This window comes from Haliotis cracherodii, unplaced genomic scaffold (genome assembly GCF_022045235.1).
Source record: "Haliotis cracherodii isolate W230 unplaced genomic scaffold, xgHalCrac1.p SCAF_5, whole genome shotgun sequence".
Taxonomy (NCBI): Eukaryota; Metazoa; Mollusca; class Gastropoda; order Lepetellida; family Haliotidae; genus Haliotis; species Haliotis cracherodii.
Window position 1 is genome coordinate 50830564 of NW_027266308.1, and position 8039 is coordinate 50838602.

Sequence of the window (8039 nt, forward strand, 5' to 3'; positions counted from 1 at the left end):
AGGCTGCACGGATACAGCAAGGACACTGCTGACTGCAGTGTTAAACTACAAACCAAATAAACCCATTGAGACACAAGTATTTACAGGCTGCCTGGATACAGCAAGGACACTGCTGACTGCAGTGTTAAACTACAAACCAAATAAACCCATTGAGACACAAGTATTTACAGGCTGCCTGGATACAGCAAGGACACTGCTGACTGCAGTGTTAAAACTACAAACCAAATAAACCCATTGAGACACAAGTATTTACAGGCTGCACGGATACAGCAAGGACACTGCTGACTGCAGTGTTAAACTACAAACCAAATAAACCCATTGAGACACAAGTATTTACAGGCTGCCTGGATACAGCAAGGACACTGCTGACTGCAGTGTTAAACTACAAACCAAATAAACCCATTGAGACACAAGTATTTACAGGCTGCCTGGATACAGCAAGGACACTGCTGACTGCAGTGTTAAACTACAAACCAAATAAACCCATTGAGACACAAGTATTTACAGGCTGCATGGATACAGCAAGGACACTGCTCACTGCAGTGTTAAACTACAAACCAAATAAACCCATTGAGACACAAGTATTTACAGGCTGCCTGGATACAGCAAGAACACTGCTGACTGCAGTGTTAAACTACAAACCAAATAAACCCATTGAGACACAAGTATTTACAGGCTGCCTGGATACAGCAAGGACACTGCTGACTGCAGTGTTAAACTACAAACCAAATAAACCCATTGAGACACAAGTATTTACAGGCTGCCTGGATACAGCAAGGACACTGCTGACTACAGTGTTAAACTACAAACCAAATAAACCCATTGAGACACAAGTATTTACAGGCTGCACGGATACAGCAAGGACACTGCTGACTGCAGTGTTAAACTACAAACCAAATAAACCCATTGAGACACAAGTATTTACAGGCTGCCTGGATACAGCAAGGACACTGCTGACTGCAGTGTTAAACTACAAACCAAATAAACCCATTGAGACACAAGTATTTACAGGCTGCCTGGATACAGCAAGGACACTGCTGACTGCAGTGTTAAACTACAAACCAAATAAACCCATTGAGACACAAGTATTTACAGGCTGCCTGGATACAGCAAGGACACTGCTGACTGCAGTGTTAAACTACAAACCAAATAAACCCATTGAGACACAAGTATTTACAGGCTGCACGGATACAGCAAGGACACTGCTGACTGCAGTGTTAAACTACAAACCAAATAAACCCATTGAGACACAAGTATTTACAGGCTGCCTGGATACAGCAAGGACACTGCTGACTGCAGTGTTAAACTACAAACCAAATAAACCCATTGAGACACAAGTATTTACAGGCTGCCTGGATACAGCAAGGACACTGCTGACTGCAGTGTTAAACTACAAACCAAATAAACCCATTGAGACACAAGTATTTACAGGCTGCCTGGATACAGCAAGGACACTGCTGACTGCAGTGTTAAACTACAAACCAAATAAACCCATTGAGACACAAGTATTTACAGGCTGCCTGGATACAGCAAGGACACTGCTGACTGCAGTGTTAAACTACAAACCAAATAAACCCATTGAGACACAAGTATTTACAGGCTGCCTGGATACAGCAAGGACACTGCTGACTGCAGTGTTAAACTACAAACCAAATAAACCCATTGAGACACAAGTATTTACAGGCTGCCTGGATACAGCAAGGACACTGCTGACTGCAGTGTTAAACTACAAACCAAATAAACCCATTGAGACACAAGTATTTACAGGCTGCACGGATACAGCAAGGACACTGCTGACTGCAGTGTTAAACTACAAACCAAATAACCCATTGAGACACAAGTATTTACAGGCTGCCTGGATACAGCAAGGACACTGCTGACTGCAGTGTTAAACTACAAACCAAATAAACCCATTGAGACACAAGTATTTACAGGCTGCCTGGATACAGCAAGGACACTGCTGACTGCAGTGTTAAACTACAAACCAAATAAACCCATTGAGACACAAGTATTTACAGGCTGCCTGGATACAGCAAGGACACTGCTGACTGCAGTGTTAAACTACAAACCAAATAAACCCATTGAGACACAAGTATTTACAGGCTGCACGGATAAAGCAAGGACACTGCTGACTGCAGTGTTAAAACTACAAACCAAATAAACCCATTGAGACACAAGTATTTACAGGCTGCCTGGATACAGCAAGGACACTGCTGACTGCAGTGTTAAACTACAAACCAAATAAACCCATTGAGACACAAGTATTTACAGGCTGCCTGGATACAGCAAGGACACTGCTGACTGCAGTGTTAAACTACAAACCAAATAAACCCATTGAGACACAAGTATTTACAGGCTGCCTGGATACAGCAAGGACACTGCTGACTGCAGTGTTAAACTACAAACCAAATAAACCCATTGAGACACAAGTATTTACAGGCTGCCTGGATACAGCAAGGACACTGCTGACTGCAGTGTTAAACTACAAACCAAATAAACCCATTTGAGACACAAGTATTTACAGGCTGCACGGATACAGCAAGGACACTGCTGACTGCAGTGTTAAACTACAAACCAAATAAACCCATTGAGACACAAGTATTTACAGGCTGCCTGGATACAGCAAGGACACTGCTGACTGCAGTGTTAAAACTACAAACCAAATAAACCCATTGAGACACAAGTATTTACAGGCTGCCTGGATACAGCAAGGACACTGCTGACTGCAGTGTTAAACTACAAACCAAATAAACCCATTGAGACACAAGTATTTACAGGCTGCCTGGATTCAGCAAGGACACTGCTGACTGCAGTGTTAAACTACAAACCAAATAAACCCATTGAGACACAAGTATTTACAGGCTGCCTGGATACAGCAAGGACACTGCTGACTGCAGTGTTAAACTACAAACCAAATAAACCCATTGAGACACAAGTATTTACAGGCTGCCTGGATACAGCAAGGACACTGCTGACTGCAGTGTTAAACTACAAACCAAATAAACCCATTGAGACACAAGTATTTACAGGCTGCACGGATAAAGCAAGGACACTGCTGACTGCAGTGTTAAAACTACAAACCAAATAAACCCATTGAGACACAAGTATTTACAGGCTGCCTGGATACAGCAAGGACACTGCTGACTGCAGTGTTAAACTACAAACCAAATAAACCCATTGAGACACAAGTATTTACAGGCTGCACGGATACAGCAAGGACACTGCTGACTGCAGTGTTAAACTACAAACCAAATAAACCCATTGAGACACAAGTATTTACAGGCTGCCTGGATACAGCAAGGACACTGCTGACTGCAGTGTTAAACTACAAACCAAATAAACCCATTGAGACACAAGTATTTACAGGCTGCCTGGATACAGCAAGGACACTGCTGACTGCAGTGTTAAACTACAAACCAAATAAACCCATTGAGACACAAGTATTTACAGGCTGCCTGGATACAGCAAGGACACTGCTGACTGCAGTGTTAAACTACAAACCAAATAAACCCATTGAGACACAAGTATTTACAGGCTGCACGGATAAAGCAAGGACACTGCTGACTGCAGTGTTAAAACTACAAACCAAATAAACCCATTGAGACACAAGTATTTACAGGCTGCCTGGATACAGCAAGGACACTGCTGACTGCAGTGTTAAACTACAAACCAAATAAACCCATTGAGACACAAGTATTTACAGGCTGCACGGATACAGCAAGGACACTGCTGACTGCAGTGTTAAACTACAAACCAAATAAACCCATTGAGACACAAGTATTTACAGGCTGCCTGGATACAGCAAGGACACTGCTGACTGCAGTGTTAAACTACAAACCAAATAAACCCATTGAGACACAAGTATTTACAGGCTGCCTGGATACAGCAAGGACACTGCTGACTGCAGTGTTAAAACTACAAACCAAATAAACCCATTGAGACACAAGTATTTACAGGCTGCACGGATACAGCAAGGACACTGCTGACTGCAGTGTTAAACTACAAACCAAATAAACCCATTGAGACACAAGTATTTACAGGCTGCCTGGATACAGCAAGGACACTGCTGACTGCAGTGTTAAACTACAAACCAAATAAACCCATTGAGACACAAGTATTTACAGGCTGCCTGGATACAGCAAGGACACTGCTGACTGCAGTGTTAAACTACAAACCAAATAAACCCATTGAGACACAAGTATTTACAGGCTGCCTGGATACAGCAAGGACACTGCTGACTGCAGTGTTAAAACTACAAACCAAATAAACCCATTGAGACACAAGTATTTACAGGCTGCCTGGATACAGCAAGGACACTGCTGACTGCAGTGTTAAAACTACAAACCAAATAAACCCATTGAGACACAAGTATTTACAGGCTGCCTGGATACAGCAAGGACACTGCTGACTGCAGTGTTAAAACTACAAACCAAATAAACCCATTGATTATGTCGAGACACAAGTAGGCAAAAGAAAATATAAATACAACACAAGAAAACTATGCAAATTCAATTTTATTTTCAAATTCTTTCTTTCTAAAGTCAACACATGTCCAAGAAAAATGGGTTAACAAAATAGCCAGTAATACTGACCAATCAAAGTGTGGACAGTAAGAGAGGTCAGGCTACATCCGAAATAACAGAGACAGAAAACTGTAACTTATAGCATTCGCCAAAATACTTAGATATGTAATGGCATGAGGAATACATCCTCTCTCTATGAAGCAATATGAGATTAACTGCTCTAGTATATTTGATCCAAATGAACACTGATATGCTTGACTAGGGCTTGGACATAGTAAATAGTAACAGGCATTCATCTAGGATTTCAAACAACTGGTAAGTGCCATACACAGGCAGATTAGTGGCGGGGTGAAATTATTTTGTCCAACATTGGTATTTTGGTTAATACATGTAGTCTTATTTTCTCATGCAGATATCTGCTAACTTTGCATTCAATAAAATCATGTACATTAAGGGTTGGGGTTGGTGTGGTACTGACTTTAACAGTCTAAAAGTAAAGACTTACTTAGAAATGTCAAAAATATGTCATAAACCATTTTGCAAACATACCAAATATACTACACATAAGCTGACAATTAATGTTTTAGAAAGGCACACTCTGTATTTATGTTAGTCTCTTTAGCGACATCTGTATCACACAAGCCTGACACATGAACTGATTACTAGAAGTAGTAGTTAACAGTTAGAACACACATATATATTGCATATAACAGAAATACTTCCAAATATCACAATGATGCTGTACAGAGCAACAAGTCAGCAGATACACAAGTGTGTGCTTAATAATGTGTAGAAGACAGCAAGGCACATACTGATCACCAAGGCATCACACACGGCCTTAAGGCTCTCTGTAGATTAACAAACAGGCTCTCTCTAGATTAGTAAACAGAAAATCTCTAGATTAGTAAACAGACTGTCTCTGGATTAGTAAACAAACACATTTAATAAATATTTCCATATAAATTGCTCCAATGACTGAAATCTTTAATAATTTAATATCCAATTGTTAACAGCCGACATCATATTAATAGAACATAATTAAAAAAAAACATATATGCTTTTGCAAAAAGTCAGTCTGGTTATCAGGATGTACAATATAGCTGTGCGATAAATCGCAAAGAACAATGAAGACCAAAGCGTGGTTTACTTCACGATAAAACATTGTTCTATCATGACATCATTTCTGGAGATTCGAACTTGATGATGTTGAAAAATGGACGGCGTTATTTTTTTAGAGGGATGTGTCCAGTGAGTTGTTCCCAATAGATGTAGCTGGACAGCACAGATGAACGCAATCCCACTCAAAAGTGGGAGAGATATGACAATCGGTATCAACCAAACCAAGTCCTTATTTGGCAGACATATATATATTAAAATCTGTCACATACAAGTTCATTGAATCTAGAAACATCTACAGCTATCGTGTAACTCACTATTAAGGAATACATATATCTTTCATCATCTGTAATTCAAGCATAGACCCTCCAAGCATTTTGTTAACTGGGAAGAACCCCAAATGAAAATAAATAGAATTATTTGTATATCACATGCTCTTTACTGTTCATAAAATAAAATGAATGTCCTGCAAGTGCAGGTTCATTTGTTGTATATAAATAAGAGGATGGTAAAAGTGAGGCACAATGGACGTGTGGACATTACACCGGACGGATGACAACACAAATCTCCATACACAAAATATGGAATACAAATAGGGTGATAAGATCACAGAAATACTGTATCATATATAAATATTGAGATCTTATACTCACATAGAAACTACATAAGGCCAATCTACTCCTTCTTATGAGTACAGCTACTCTACATTTCGCAACACAATAGAAAAATGAAAACATATTTTCAACTGAAAATATTCTTATGATGGACAGTGACATGTTATAAATTTAGTTTTAACGTTTAATTTAAGAGCTAACCTACAGGGTAATAAATATGAAACAAACAGCCTTTTAATCTCTTTCAAAATAATATCAAATCTTCTTACAATTTCAATGACATGTCATGTACATATTTATATGCTCTTCTCTGGAGCATGTTGACTAATTGGCCTTAGAAACATAGTACAGTCAAGTCTCGTTATTCCGACAATCGTTAATCCGAAATCGTTTTTATCCGACACAAATGATGGGAACCGATTAAATCAGTGCTATTTAGACCCGTTAATCCGACAGTCTCTCAATCTGACTCCGACATACCTAATATGCAACAATTTACCGAAATCACTCATTAATCAGTCTCGTTAATGAAACACAGTGATCAGTGTACTCCGTGGTCATCTTCCCGCGAGTACACAGTCTGTGTTTTATTGCGAGACGAGTCGGCTGGTAGCTGCATATTACAACGGCTGCAGAGATAAATTTGCTTAACAATAAACAATTAAGGCTTTAAGTAAAGAAAACAGGATTAATCACATGCTTAGATTACCTCAATCTCATTAAAATCAGATACAAGTTCTTGCTATCGCTGAGGACATCCCATTACAAGTCACGTCAGAACAACCCTTCACGACCTATTTCCAACCAATGAAATGACTAACAGCAGAGACCATATAATAGATTATTATATGGTCTCTGCTAACAGGAAGTCATATGCAACCAACCATGTCAGATTAACGGGACTTGACTGTATAAGAAATAAAGTAAGTCTGATTAGAAGCATGTCAAGGTAAAATACCATAGTTGTAGTCACACAATTTCAAAATATAGAGAAATATTGTGAAATTGTTCTGACATAAACTTGTAAAATTCAACAGTTGTATGTATACTGGCTGGGTATAGAGGCATAGGTTGCTGCAGCACATCACAGAGGAGAGGCCAGCAGTGGTTATCATCAAACAGCAGAATAAACATGATAAACATCAACATAAATACAGTGTATACAGTTCATAGAGACAGAAGCTCCTACTTTGTGTATAGTGTTTACTCTGAGGCCAGCAAATCTCACCTTCCCTGTCAGCACACAGCAGCAGATTGTGTCAGTATTAGCAGCATCTGTCAGCATCTGTCTGTATCAGACAAGCGGGGGAGTTCAGGCACAATCTCCTGATTTGTCAAACATCTCATAAAAAACCCTACAGTGTGAGCTGACAGATATAGTTCCCTTCTTAATTGTCAGATATTCTTTATAAAACCATACAGAACATATGAAACTAACATACTTAGGTTCTTCATCTCATACGTTTTCTGATGCCGCTACAGCAGCAGATCAATGTAAATGTGACATGGTGCTGTGATAATATCAAACGCATGTGTATATACTAAACACCTGAATTTACACAACACACTCAAAACACAGCTGGATATTGCAGGAGGTTATCGTTACAATATCCTGTATGCTAAAAATGTTCAGACAGAACGTATGCATCTGTATTCTTCTAATATTACAACACTATTTTCACTGATGCAAAATATGGCATGAACTTCAGCCAAGTCAAATGTGCTCCACTAAGTATGTCATATGACAACGAAAATCATTTATAATTCTGGTCTCTTTATGATCAAA